Below are 12905 nucleotides of genomic sequence, written 5' to 3'. Positions count from 1 at the left end.
GTGGGTGGGTTGCCCTTTTTGTGACAAATTAGGATGGGTAGCTCGTCAATCTAATTTTCTTTGGTTTGATAGTTAATGTCATATTAGCCTCGCAGTAAATATGTCAGGTGGCCTTGTTGCTTAGTTTTTCCCTCCAGCTGTACCCCCATCTCTACCCAGTTGAAATGCTCTTGCCAGATAATATTTCTCCCTCTTTATATTAATTTGAAGCAATTTCATCTTAAGCTGCACAAGATAAGATTTAGCACTAAGTCAATTGACATGCTACAACCTGATAAGTGAGACACAAATCGTTAGCTTTTAGGGATTTGCTCCAACATTGATTGGACCTTGGCTTAATTCAACCTGTGTTTTCACCATACCTATCATGTTGGTACTTTTTGCATTGATGTTAAGTTGTACAGTAAATACGTTCTAAATTAAGACTAGACATCAGATAAGAAAACATTGAAGAGTTTATTTACTTGCATTTTGGTTTCATTCTCTTAGTGAAGTTTGAATTCTTAAAATGAAGTGACACTGGTACAAATGTACAATACAAATATGAAATATTGTAATAACACTTAACCCATTTGGTTGCAATTCCTTTCTCTATTGCTTTCATGCCTCTGTTAACTTGACATACGTGTCTTCTGAGAGGTTGATAAATCACCTTCAGAATCAAAATTACCCATAATTTGTTTTCTCAGTGACATTTCAATATACACAACTTTAATAGTAAATGCAATAAACACAAGTAAAATCTACAGCTTGTGATCATACACGGCCAATATATTGGTAATTCTGGCTTGTCTGTTCATGTAAGTGGGATTTATTGAAGACTGGGCCTGGCTAAAGCTAAAACAGTAACTTTTTAAATGAGCGGTCGGGAAGAGAGACCATACCAACATAAAAGTGTGGTGGGGGAGTTCCTGATTTGAAATGTTCAGATATTGTTTGAATAACATTCACCATTACTAAGAATCATGCTGTCATCGCTAAAGCCAAAGTATCCTTCTCAATTTTATTCCCTTTCTCCATCTTTAATACTTAGAGCAGTTTATATTTTCATGCGGTTTTTTTTGTCTTGCAATTCCAACATTATTTTGCATACACCATAATTTGTTAGTACAGATCCTGAGTATTGCTGAAACAAAGACCCATTTTGTCAAACCTTTTCATCCTTATTCACCCACCTACCAATCAGCATTCTCTTCTCATACAGTATAAAGTATTGTTCCTCTTTATTGCTATGTTTGGAGATATTCTGATGAATGCAGTATAAAAAGCTTTGAATTTTTTTCACAATGCTTAACTACAGTAAACTACTGAAGAAATACAAACATGAGGCACAATATCACAGATGCATACAGAAGGCTTTTTTATGCTTGTTTAGAGCTTTAATTAATCTGATCTCGAGTGGTATACTAAGTTTTATCTGTAGTTTGCGAAGGAGGTGTAAGTATCAAGATAATTAAGTTATATGGATTTTTCTAAGATTCAAAATTACAAGACATGAAATTGCTTTTATTGCTGGGCATGATCATTATTGTCAACCCTCAACTTGTGCATTCTCATTTTATGTTTAGATTCATTGAACATCTAACATAGATGGAAAATAGGCATTATCTGCCATCATCAACTTAATTGCTTTACAAAATGAATTTTTAAACACCATAAATGAAGCACAAGTTCTCATTTTAATTAAAAAAAACACAATCAATGAAGGCACTATTTCCTTCATCAACCCAAGGCTATAGAGAGAAAAACTTAATTATGATGATTAAATGTCCGACAGTATGATCAGGAAAAGATTGAGTATTAGCATATACATTTGACAGAGCTTAAAACGCAAGGTGAACAATCAGAGACCTAAGATGCCTCGGTATCTACTGAATTTGTTACAAATTCTTCGATATGTACATCTAGTTATAATGTGATTAGAGTTAACTTGTGCACTATAACTCTCTCTCTCAGGACTATTAACCCTGGACTTTTCTTCAGCAATTATTTGTAGCTTTTGAAGTTAATGACTTCCCTCCATTAATCTCCCAAAAATGTAATTTATTAAATCTACTTGTTTGAGGTATAACTCTCCTTTTCTTTCACAATAAATATACTTATATTCATGAATATATCCAACTTCATAAATGTTTTGTAAAAATGCATTTAAATCCAACACTGATACATTTACACTTTTTTAAAATATGGGATTAATAAGCAGGATGATTGTCAACAAAATTGCTTTATCAAATGGATCGTTTTGTTTTGGGTCAGCATGTTAAAGACTCAAAGAATTATGCATTCAGGAAGAGTTCATTCAGCACATACCTGTGTCATCAATAGATTGTAAGAAAAGGTAGGCAAATGAAGTCAAGGTACAGATCAACCAATATTTAACAAAAGGAATAGTGGAGCAGACTTAAGAATCTAAATAGCTTACTCCTATTTCATTAACTTCTTGAATTCTTAATTAAGGACTATGAAGTCTTAAATCTATGAGCGATGAAGAACGCAGGTAAGAGTAAACACCTCATTTTAGAGGTGATCGAACGTGTAGAATAAATTCTTTTTGAGAGACAGACCATTACACAACCCTAAAATCTAGTGTATGACTACAGTTATTTGGTGCTGAGAATTAATGTATAAGAAGTAATGTCAATGTAGTTTCAAAATAAGGCATCGCAGACTTGACTGTGGGTGTTCTCTCAATTCTTCACTGCCAATTCAGCAGAAACGCCAGTGAAGCATTGAGAATATTCTCCAAACTCCCACAGAAATTCGGGCATAATCAATTTTATAATTTAATGGCCTAATTTTTCAGTAAGAATAATGATGAAGCTACCAGCATTTATCATTATTCTGTTGTAAATTCTGTCGAAACTGTTGCCTCCATGTGTAAGAATTTGCTCTTATTTATCCAACTCCTCCACAAGTCAATATCTGTAAGTTTAGGAATCATTGGTAAATGGGACTTCATGTGAGCTAAGACTTAGGCAGCAGATTTTTGGGTGATCTCATGTTTACAGAGAATGGAATGTGGAAGATCAGGCAGGAAGTCATTGGAGTATTCAACTCTGGAGATATAAAAACCAGGTAATTTGAAGCAAGCTGAAGTCAAGCGTTGTTCTGAAAGTGAATAAAGGTAGTCTTAATGCTGGCATATATGATAGGTCAGAACTCATTTCTGGGTGAAAGATGAGAAAAGGTGGTGGTGAGGTATTGCCAGCATATATATGAAAACTAACATGTTTTTGGATGATTTTTACTTGGGACAGCATGTAGCTGAGAAATCAGAGGGAACGAAGCATTAATTCTTAGGAGAAGCCAGAGAAAATGGTGGAAGATAAAGCCTTTCCAATTGATAGTCTGATGATGATGACTTTTATTTATTCATTTGTGGGATGTGGGTGTTGCTGGCTGGCCAGCATTTATTGCTCATTCCTAGTTGCCTTGAGAAGGTGGTGGTGAGATACCTTCTCAAAGCTCTACAATCCACATGCTCTGGATTGACCCACAATGGGAGGGAATTCCAAAAAATAGTGATACTAAATAGCAAGTAAGATTTGTTTGTAACTGACAGTAAATCTGAGCCAATAAATGCTGACAATGGTAACTCTAGTCTTTTACTGAAAAAAACATGTTTCTGCAATAAATATAAGATGCCTTGAGATCTAACTCTGGCCACTGGCACCATCCAGTGCTGTAATCACTAGCAGGGTGCTGTCACTTTGTGGCTAATCAATGATTACATAGTTTGGCAAAATGATAGTTTGACAAAATAGATTTTAAACCTGAGAGGTGACACACATCATAATAACTTGCTGTAGCCATGCTGCTGAACGTTCCCTCAATTTTTCTACTGATCTGAAACCAGTTGCATTGTATGTTAAAAAGACAAGACATCTTATTCATAGCAGCTCATAACCCAATTGCAACTGTGTGTAGGATTACAAAAAAATCACCAATTGGTCCCAAAACATGTGTACTGGAGGTGCTTTTGCAGGTACTACATGTCTGTTAAGCTGTCCTGTCTGGTTGCAAAAGGTATTAATAATGAATATCACCACAGTTACCACCAGCAGGATGCATGAAACATGCTTTAAATTCAAAATGAATGATGCTGAGGTGACAAATTTCCTTGAATGGAAGCCCACATAAGGTTGATTTTACAAAGCTTTGTAGCTGAAGAATGGTAAAAGCTCATCATTTCTGGCTGTTGCCATCACCAGTTGTTATTCACTTGTGACCTGTGCCAGTTAGTGTACCCGCCTACCTGAATCATCTTGGATGTACAAGCTTTGGAATGTCCTTGCTATAGAAGGAGTATGTGATGCAGCGTGCTGGGAAATGTTGTCTTGTTCGATATCATGGGGGCCTTTGCTGGCTGTTGTGATTCATCTATAGAAATAAAAGGAGGATTCTAACCGCAAGATACCCCTTCAACATAATGCTAAATTGATTAGTCATGCAGGTTTTGGTGGTTTACTGCCATATGAATAGTTTGAGCGATTGAATGGAAAAAGATAGCAAAATGTTTACTCTGAATTCAGGAGCTACAGTTCCAATGAGGCCCATACCCTTTAGGTTAGTCACTTACAGGACATTAAATGTGGCCTGTTCAAAATGACTTGGTTAAAATTACAAGGCTGTTCTTCTGATACAGTTCACTCTCTTGAACTGGACCAGAAGGGCTTATGCCCAAAACGTCGATTCTTCTGCTCCTTGGATGCTGCCTGACCTACAGTGCTTTCCCTCTCGACTCCAATCTCCAGTATCCGCAGTCCTCACTTTTTCCCAAACTAGACACCCTCAAACGTATCAAGGAGATAGCCTAGACCCAAATTTTTATCTTATTTGAAAGCACGTGTGAGGTGCTGTGTTTCAGATGTGATACAATTGGTCAAGCTTTTAGGCTTTATGCAAAACACACTTTATTCTTACATCGCAGTTAAAACAACAAACGAAAAAAAGATTTGGCATAACTTGAACTCTATCAAAATACTTAATAAAATATAATATATCATTTAACTACTACTCATCAACTGTTCCAATTTAGCAGCATCCTATAAACACACTCTTGGCAAAGGCAAGTTCAACAAAACAGATTTCCCTCACTTGTTATCTCCTCCAGTCCAGCAGAACCAACACCCGACAGAAGGAATCTAGCAAGAGAGAGAAAACTAAAGCCCTATGCAGCAGGAAAGTGACAGCAACTTCAACAGCCGAAAGCTAAACAAAAGCTTTAGGTCTGTGTGAGCCTGATGCCATTCACTCGTGCTTCTTTTGTCTTTTTTTTTTAAAGCTCCATGCTATCAACACTGCTTTTCCAGGATACTGGATTAGTGGTGCTGGAAGAGCACAGCAGTTCAGGCAGCATCCAACGAGCAGCGAAATCGACGTTTCGGACAAAAGCCCTTCTTTTGTCTTTTGTCCGAAACGTCGATTTCGTTGCTCGTTGGATGCTGCCTGAACTGCTGTGCTCTTCCAGCACCACTAATCCAGAATTTGGTTTTCAGCATCTGCAGTCATTGTTTTTACCACTGCTTTTCCAGGAGCAGACACCTTCGCATCAGGTTGACAACATGACCCTTCAAGCAAAACAGGACAGAACAAATATTGTCACACTTTCTTATCAAGTCCTGTCTGTAAACAGTCAACACAATTGGGCAAAACTATTGAGATGCTGGAAATTAGAAGAGTGGATGAAGGATGTGACCGAGGAGTTCACTTTTCAGCCCACATTTTGACAGTGAAAGATCTTGCTGCCTAAATGGTCTTAGAAAATTAGCTTGTGGATTCAGCTTTCAAAACAGACATGTCACAACAGTTTCAGTTATAATAGGTAATGAGATGTGCCTACTGTATTGCTTAGAAAGTGCTGAATGTGAGAATTAAGTAATATCTCTCCACTCTGCAGGCACCCAGCCTCTATTCTTGATGAAGGGCTTTTGCCCGAAACGTCAATTTTCCTGCTCCTCGGATGCTGCCTGACCTGCTGTGCTTTTCCAGCACCACTCTAATCTAGACTCTGAATGTGAGAACTGTCTGTCCAGCTTTATTCATGCTCTGGTACTTTTTGTGACCATTGCAAATGCTATTTGCTTTATAGAATGGGAAAAGAGAGGCAGCCTTAATTTGAGTGATTTCCTCAGTCTATTCATTGCTTTCAGCATCTATTCTGACGTTCATTCATTGTTGCATTGGGGCTCATAGCTCAATGAGTTGGATAGCTAGTTTGTGATAGAGTGACACCGACAGGATGGGTTTAGTTCCTGTTTGGGCTAAGGTTACCATGAAGGTCTCCCTTTGATACTTTTGCCCCTCATCTGAGGCAGGGTGACTCTCAGGTTAAACCATCACCAGGCATCTCTCTCTAATAAGAGAGCAGCCTGATGGTGACTACGGCAACTTTACCTTTTTTATTCCTCGTTACCCCATACTATGCAGACAGAATGGAGCCCCTGTGTTGACAGAATCCTGAGACCTCAAATGCATCAACCCTTTGTTGTTGCATTCCTCCCACAAACAGCTTCAAAGCAGCAGCGTAAAACCTAGATACTGTGAATCCATAACCAGCTCTTTCCAAATTTATGCCCATCAAGAATCAACATGTCTCTTTAAATTAGTTATTACAGCTTGATGTAGGCCAGGAGCTCCCCAAGCATCATTAATTAGAACTTTGTGAAATTTAGCAAGGTTGAATTTGGCAAGAACAAAACACACTAATCTCTCATCTACCAATTTAATTGTTGGACCTAGGGAAGTTATGAGATCATGAGCAAATGCTCCCAGATAAGTTCTTTAGAAGAGGAAAAATGTTTATCCATTTTCATGGAAATTCAAAACATGTTCCCAATTTTTAAGTACACTGAAATATCCAGGGGATGGAAATGCTAAATGCTATATACTAAAGGGCATGACAATTGTATACATAGATGAACAGATGTTTTCTGTATCTTGGCTCTCTCATTGACGTAAGTCCTGAAGGTAGGAACCCACAGTGTGTTGCTAAACATAGCTTACTCCCTGATCGCGTTGAATAGTTCTCTCAACTCTTTCTTGCTCCTTATGAGTGTGACCTCTCTTCAGAGCCCAGTAAGTTTCTTCTGCCCTGCCTTTCATATAACCTCTGGCCTGTTAAATGGTCCAAATTTTATTCAAATCTGTGCAATTCAATGTTTAGCCTCTTGCACCATATGGTACAGTGTGTAAAACTATAATGGATAGGTAGACTATCTGAATTGATAATTCCAGGAGTATTTCTCAAACTTTGAGATATATATACCATTAGTAACTATGAGCCAGCTTTAAATATTTTAAACTTCTATGTTGAACAATTGTTTATGCTTTGTAATTTATTTTGGGGGGTAGTTTGATTTCAGCTAATCAAATATCATGCTAGTGATTGTCAATCACTAATACTGACACTAATCACTGTTTTTTCTGCTCACTAGTATCAGCATCTTATTGTTAAGGTCTTCTCATAAGTTTATCTTCCATTTATCTGTTAACCAGTCTTTGATCAGCTTTACCAATTAATGTGCTCTCAGTTTAAAAAAATGATAAAGGAAACCTATGCTATCTTTTGGAAACTAAGATCAGATTAGCCCCGTAAGGAATTAAAGGAAGCTGTAAAGAATTTAGACAAGGAATTAAGAGAGCTAAAAGAAGAATTAAGGAGAATTCCAAGGAATTTTATATGCATATTAGGAGCAAGAGGGTAGGTCCATTCAAGGTTAAAGGAGGGAATTTAAGCGTGGAGTTCGAGGAAGTGGATGCTATCGTCAATGAGTATCTCAGTATTCACCAAGAAGAAAGATATGGGTGATGGTAAGATTAAGGAGAGGTATGTTAATATTCAAGGGCATGTCAGTATTAAGAAGGAAGAGGTGTTGGGTGGCTTGGAAAACCATTAATGTAGATAAGTCCCCAGTGACTAATGGGTTCTTTTCCAGGATACTAAGGGAGGCAAAGGAGAGGATTTTTGGGGCCTTGACAGAGACCTATGTATCCTCTTTGACCACAGGCAAGGTCTCAGAAGATTGGAAAATAGCTAATCTTGTTCCTTTATTTAAGATGGGCAACAGGGGATAATCTAGGAAATTACAGGCCGATGAGCCTTACTTCAGTGGTAAGGAGATGATTGGAGAATATTCTTAGGAACAGGAATTACTTGTGTTTAGCAAAAAATGTGTTTGCTAGGGTTAGTCAGCCGGGCTTTGTGTTAGGGTGGTCTCATAATTTTGATTGAATTTTTGAGTAAGTGACAAAGGCAATTGATGAGGGTAGGGCAGTGATGTTGCCTGCATGGACTTTACTAAATTTGAACTGGTCCAGAAGCTTAACTCTCATGGGATCTACAGTCAGTTGGTAAGTTGGATACAAAATTTCTGAGTCATACAAGGTAGAGGATAGTTGTAGAAGGATGTTTTTCTGACTGGAGGTCTTTGACCAGTGACAAAGATCAATGTTGAAACCTCTGTTGTTTGTGAAATATAGAAATGATTTGGACAAAAATGCAGGTGGTCTGATCAATAACTTTGCCAGCAACGTGAAAATTGATGGAGTTGTGAACAATTAGAAAGATTGTCAAAGAATGCAACATGATAAAGAGCAGTTGGAAAATTAGGTGGAGAAATGGCAGATGGAATTTATTCCAGACAAGTGTTGAAGTGATGCATTTTTGGAGTTCAAATTCAAGGGGAAAGTATACAGTAAATGGCAGGATATTGGAGCATTGATATACAGAAAGATCTTGCAGGTCCAGGCTCCCTGAAAGTGGCAATGAAAGTCGAGAAGGTGTTCAAGAAAGCATATGGTATGCTTGCCTTCATTGGTCAGAATGTAGAGAAAAAAGGTTGGCAAGTCATGTTGCAGGTGTATTCAACTTTAGCTTGGCCACATTTGGAGTATTGTATTCAGTTCAGGTTGCCACATGATCGGAAGGATATGGAGGTTTTCAAGAAGGTGCGAAAGAGGTTTACCAGGATGTTGACTGGATTGAAGTGTATTAACTATAAGGAGAGGTTGGACAAACTTGCATTGTTTTCTCTGGAGCGTGAGAGACTAAGGGGTGACCATTTAGAAGGACAAGGGCAGCATAAAGTTGGGAACTTCACCACTTGCAAGTTCTCCTCTAAATTTTTTTTTGATTTTTCCATGGTTTGCCTACATATCCCTTCCTCCATCTCCCACTAACTGTTGGGGGGCCTAAGGTATACCTCCATCATAGTGATTGCACCTTACTTATTCCTAGGTTCTACTCATATTGCCTCGCTGAATGAGCCCTCAAGGATGTCCTCTCTCAGTACAACTGTGACATTCTCCTTATTCAATAATATAACTCCTCCGCCCCATTTACATCCATCTCTATAATGCCTAAAGCATCTAAACCCTGCAACATTGAGTTGTCAGTCCTGCTGTTCTCTCAACCAAGTTTCTATAATGGCTACCACATTGTAGTTCCATGTACTAATCCAGGCTGTAAGGTCATCTGGCTACCTGTTATACTCCTTATATCAAAATAAATGCAGTTCAGGCTGTCAATTTCTCTGTGTTCATTAACCTGGCCCTGACTGTTCTTCCTATTAGACTAACTTGACTTAATCTCTACCTTCTCCTCAATGAATCCACATGCTGACTTACTGCTTTGGATCCCACCCCCCACCACACTAGTTTAAATGCTCACATGTCACACTAGCAAACCTCCCTGCAAGGATATTGGTGCACCTCCAGTTTAGGTGAAACCCATCCTTCTTGAAAAAGGTTATAGCTGATGCACACTTGTTGGTATGAGAATGTGAAAAGCAGGGGGAATAGTGGGATCAACAGTGAGAGGAGAAGAGAAGTGGGAAAGTTGAGTATTGTATTTGGCGAGACTGGAAGTGTGTGTGGAAGCAAAAAGAGAATTACTGACAAAACTGTTGAACATTGACCTCCTCTGCAATTGCTTCCCACTGCCAGTGAAGGTGTCATCAGGAGGGTTGTCTGTGCTTCTGAGGAGGAGAAGGAGAAGAGGTGTGGCACCAAATCTCTCTCGATTCCAGTCGACCATATGTGCAAGGGCTTTCATTGCAGCATGATAGAGTTTCGATGTTCTGCTTAGAGTCCACACAGATGTTATCGACCTTTGAAATTTTAAATCAGAAAACAACATTCTTTGACCTTCGTACAGATTTATATTTCATAATATATATTTTTGATAAATCAGAGAATTACAGAATTGCCCCATTGCAGAAGAATGTCATTTGACCCATTATATCTGCACGAACTCTAGCAATGAGCATTATGACTTAGTGTCATTCTACTGCTATGTCCATTCAAATAATTATCCAATGCTTTCTTGTATGCTGCATATGTGTCATAGAGTTTCACGATCAAGTCCAGACTTGGAAGAGACACTGTTGTTTATTTTTTTATCTGCACTTGTAATCAATACAGTTGTTAGAACAATAAAACCATAAAGAAGAATTATAAGTGTATTTTTAATCAGCCAGTTTCTGATGACTGTGCACGTTATTCAGGTTTTACTCTGTTTCTGGGGCCATCAGAATTCTATCAATCAAATTACAGCCAAGTATTCCTGCAAGGCATTTTCTATTAAATTTAATGTATTCTGGTGGGGATATAAATCTGTCAATTTCTGAACAAGAATGACTTGAGACAATTTATGCAGCCAGTGAATTAAACAAAAGTGTCTGCAAACAATTTGTGGAGCCTGAAAAATTTCATAAAAAGGCCCGGAGGCCTTTATGTTCAGAGTTATTAAGAAAAACCTTTTAAATGTTTTATACTGAAGGTTCAAACCAAAAATATGATGAAATGTTACTTATTTATCCACAGTGGTGGGAAGGTTTCAATCATGAGTAAAAAACCAAAGCTGGTAATGATGTTTGACCTGAAGAAAATCAGAATCTTATGACGAGTACTTTACAATAGCTTTCTTTATCAGTTTAAGACAGTGGAGAGGCACAATGGGATCATGTTGGGCCAATAACACAGAGGTCAATGCCGCAGGAACCATCCTTTTATATTTACATTCTCAGTAGCACCACAAATAGGTATGTGTCGGAGGACTGTTAGCATTAAAGGGCTGTTGCCGTGCAGTGGTAATGTCCCTACCTCTGGGCCAGAAGACTAATGTTCAAGTCCTACTTGCTTCAGAAAAGTGACGTAACATCTGAGCAGGTTGATTTGTTATGCACCAGACCAGAACCCCTCAAAATATTCTTTGAAGCTAGTCGAGACCCAAACTTTTTTTTATTTTAAAGGCAAAGGTAAAGTCACAGATACAATGTGACTAATCAAACTACTTGATGTTAAGGAAAGCACAATCTATCTAACTTAAAGTAAACCAAAGAAAGGAATTTGGAAAAACTGAACCCTATTGGAAAACCTAACCAAATAATAGATACAGTAACTACTACTAATTAACTGGTCCAGTGTAGGAATAGTCCATAGACAAACCCCTTGGCAAAAAAGGAAAATGCATTCACATGCAGTTCTCCAACCCAGGAGGAAAACATCAACAGAAAATTCAGAGAGAGTAGCAGCCAGGAGACATTCATTCAAGCTTCCAACTATTTTGAGACTCTAATACCTTCTAACTCCTGATGTATGAGAGCTGTCCACATCCATTCAGGTTGCATCTCTTCAAAAAAAGACAGGGCAAAATAACCTCTTAAAGGGACAGTATCATCACAGATTAAAATATCTACAGTGTGTGTGCCAATATATAAAATGGGATGTAGTGATGATAACTTAGAACTGAAAGACTGAAGCCAGCAAAATTCAATTTTTGGTGAGCCCAAACATACCTAACTATTCAGGAATACTTCTGCAAGTGTGTAAATCTTGATTTCAAACTAATATCTGTTATTTTCCAGTTTCAACTTGTTGTTGCCAAGAAACCATGGTCCTAATGTTCCTGTAATCATGATTTGACTAGCCATGAAACTGCACCAGACAATCTGCCAAAAATATTCATTTGAAATTGAAATTGGAATATTGAGAACATTTGAAATTGAGTAATATTGTTCTGTTTAGTTTCATGCTTTCCTTAATTGGTCAAAGTATTGAGTATAGGAGTTGAGAGGTCATGTTGTGGCTGTACAGGACATTAGTTAGGCCACTTTTGGAATATTGCATGCAATTCTGATCTCCTTCCTATCGAAAGGATGCTGTGAAACTTGAAGCAGTTCATAAAAGATTTACAAGGATGTTGCCAGTGTTGGAGGATTTGAGCAATCGGGAGAGTTTGAATAGGCTAGGGCTGTTTTCCCTGGAGCGTCGGAGGCTGAGGAGCGACCTTATAGAGATTTATAAAATGATGAGGGGCATGGATAGAGTAAATAGACAAGGTAGTTTCCTGGGGTGGGGGAGTCCAGAACTCAAGGTCATAGGTTTAGGGTGAGAGGGGAAAGATATAAAAGAGACCGAAGGGGCAACGTGTTCATGCAGAGGGTGATGTGCGTGTGGCATGGGCTGCTAGAGGAAGTGATGGAAGCTAGTACAATTGCAACATTTAAAAGGCATTTGGATAGGGATTAGAATAGGAAGGGATTGGAGGGATATGGGCCGGGTGCTGGCAGGTGGGACTAGTTTGGGTTGGGATATCTGGTCAGCATGGACGGGTTAGACCGAAGGGTCTGTTTCCGTGCTGCACATCTCTATGACTCTATGACAATGTCAATTCTGTGCCTGAGGGTAAATGTGATGTGAATTTGTGTTCACAACTCAACTAAACAATGGAAATGAAAATAAGGTACCACCAATTGAACTATATTGACAGTTTTATGACCAGATGGTAAGCTGAAAATGTAACTGTCTCATCTTTGAGAAGGCTATGAGCACTGGCCCTGCTTCTAGACTTGAACATGATACAGCCAAACATTTGATATGGAGTCTTCAGTGAGCATTACATT

The 12905-nt window shown here is 38.3% G+C and overlaps 1 protein-coding gene across 3 annotated transcripts in view; it reads left to right on the top strand.

Annotated features, from left to right (window-relative positions):
• The window catches only part of LOC140462943 (disks large-associated protein 4-like), a 572009-nt gene that overhangs the window by 131507 nt on the left and 427597 nt on the right, over nucleotides 1-12905 (top strand). The window lies entirely within an intron of this gene.

Source organism: Chiloscyllium punctatum, chromosome 37 (assembly GCF_047496795.1).
Source record: "Chiloscyllium punctatum isolate Juve2018m chromosome 37, sChiPun1.3, whole genome shotgun sequence".
NCBI lineage: Eukaryota > Metazoa > Chordata > Chondrichthyes > Orectolobiformes > Hemiscylliidae > Chiloscyllium > Chiloscyllium punctatum.
The sequence above is the reverse complement of the archived record's forward strand: the minus strand, read 5'-3'. Positions and strand labels throughout refer to the sequence as shown.